Here is a 2,865-nt window from a genome sequence, read left to right on the forward strand (position 1 = left end):
AATTCAGTTTTCTATGTTTCAATGATGGATAATTTTTGAGAAATTATTATCCATGACGTTTTATCAATGACAAAGCGAGAAAAACATAGTAGCCTACTTTGACGGTATAGAATTCACTATGATTGTCTGAACGTTCATAAAGTTACGATATTTCATAGATTCTTTTTCGTCAGAAGTTCCGAAATAAAGGTAAATCCACGAAATTTTCTGAATTTTTTCAACAATTTCAACCAGCTTTTTTAGAGGGGAAAAGCTTATTAACAAGCCTATCAAAAAATTGATATTAAATATTATTCAGATTATGCAAAGTAGAACTCTTCGCAGATAGCATTCAGCAACAAATCCCCCCAAAGCTTTACCTATTTCAGTATCCTACGTTAATGAGACATAATCCGGCTATGAAGAACTCAAATAAAAGTTTATTAAGGAATCAGCCTCTATACCTATCAATGATGACGCAGTTAAATCTATTATCAAAAATCTAAAAAATAAAGAAAGCACATGGGGCAGTGGCAGCTACTTATGAGTCTCACTTGGAAAAGTAACAGTGATGTGAAATTTAATCTTTTCTCACACAACACCTGAGTTTGTTCCGCTGTCAATCTTTTCTTTGCTACCTCTCTCCCTGGCCTTAGACCAGCTGAAGATCCGGCAATTTTTATTATAGATATTTGCATCTTTTTACAGAATTAAATTTCAGAACATAATGAAAATATCCTAGAGACGACAAATTTTTTTTAAGGAAATGGTGGCTTATGATAGTTTTTTAATAATTTATTTAAGCTTCAATATTGTTTGTAACATTGTAAAAATGAGAGTTAATATCAAAAGGAGTCGGTTGCAATTTGCTTAACAATGGGAGCCTAAAATAACGGGAATCTGTCTCCTCGTTAGCTGTCCCTCTCCCGAATTTCGCCTCCAAGAAATCTTTAGAGCGCATGCGTGAGCTCATAAACAATAGGGGCAATTTTTAAGGCGACCCTGTCTCGAAAAACTAGTGTCTAACCAACGCCTCCTACAACTGAAAACCTCCACACGGTTTTTTAAAGGCAGTCCGATCAGACCATTATGAAGGTAAACCAGTTTACGAAAGAGCCCTTTAATAGAAAATCTAGTAAAAATAAGTCTAATATATGTCTAAAAATTTACTTAATTTACGAATATGATTTGTTTGTCATATTTACTTGTCTACCACTACAGATTTAATTCTCAAATATATATGATAAACTCCGCTCAGTCACTTTAAAAGAGAATTTGGTTTCATGCTCTCAAACTGTACACTATATAACTAGTCTGCGCCAGGACTGAAAGCGGAACGGAAAAGAGAAAATACTGGTAGAAGAACTATTTCAATATTAGATAATATTCGGGAGGAGTTATTCAATTCTCAACAATAACAATTCACTGTAAGGAAATTTTTCTGGGCGAAAAAGCAATTCAATATAAAAATTGCATCCGTTAAAAACAATGGGTAGTTATGGATTTTCATTATTCTGGGGAAAAAACTAAAAAATGAAATTTATTTGTTACCAGTTTTTACGCTTTTCCGTCTCGATATATATGGGCTTTCAGCCCTAGTCTGCGCAGACCACTTATAAGAAACCGTCTTTCTGATGTAGGAGGTGAAACAATATTCGTTGCAAATTTAAAAGTTAATTAAATTTAGGAATAAATATTTAAAAGGGTTCTCCATTCAATCAATGAATCCTAAGAACTTATTGCTTTTATCAAGTAACAAAAGTATTTGTGTAGAATGGGCAACAATTTCCTGACATAAGTCCCCGCCATTCAAGATATAAACCTTCCTTCTATGAAATTTCCCAAATATTCCGATTCCTTTGCTCATCATCTTCACTCCCGCCCATCTGAGAAATTGTGAGCTCACACACAAATCAAAGCAGGCTTTTATTAATTAATCATTGACAATCAAGTAGGACAAGTTTTATAGAGATGCAATGAAATATATAAATAACTTTTTAATATAACTGATAAAAGCAATTTGAAAAAAACTTATTTATTTATTTATTTTTTGGTGTATTTTAATGTGTATCATATGTTCACAATGGAACAGATAATTTCTAGGAGACATTAAACGAATAAACAAAAGTATTATTTCAAGTATGGAACGCATAAAAATTATTGAACTTCTTTTTTTTTTTTCTAAAGGAGAAAATATTTCATTTTATGAATCAACCTTCATTTTGTTACGTCATAGCTCAAAGTGGTCGATTCTCTTCGGTAATATCTCTTCTCGTACTTGTAAAAAATCCTTAACCTATACGCCTTGTATAGACACCTTTGCTTTTATTCCTAAATCCGCGTAAATTTCATTAAATGATGCTTCAAACAATAACTGGATAAAGAATAATCTACTGAGAGAAACATAACATTACTTTACAAATTTCAAATAATCACTGTGTCTAAAAAAAAAAAAAAGATCTCAGTATGACTGACTCAGTATCACAATTTCATGAAAAGTTCACATTACCTGAGTGTAACAGTTCCCTCCTTAATGTCGTCTACTCCAAAACAACCAACGACACTACAGCAACAAACCAAACACCACCATCTAACCGGAGCAGTACCATTGCTTTATACGAATCCTGTCGACTTGTAATAATAGGGCTCCAACCCTGTTATCAGTGTTGTATTTAGCTTGAAATAATTGCAGTCATAAGCCATCAGACGTTCTAAACAGGTTTATTAAATGTAGGCTGGTATTGCTAACAGATGACGTCCAAGCTCCCTACGGGAGGGGAATGGACAAGACTCCGGACAATTCCGGCACAGCTTATCAGGATCACATTATGATGAAAAGGACACGCAAAACAATGCGTTCTTAGGTTTTATACCACTCAGTGTCAT

Source organism: Parasteatoda tepidariorum, chromosome 9, assembly GCF_043381705.1.
Source record: "Parasteatoda tepidariorum isolate YZ-2023 chromosome 9, CAS_Ptep_4.0, whole genome shotgun sequence".
In the NCBI taxonomy this organism is placed as follows: Eukaryota; Metazoa; Arthropoda; class Arachnida; order Araneae; family Theridiidae; genus Parasteatoda; species Parasteatoda tepidariorum.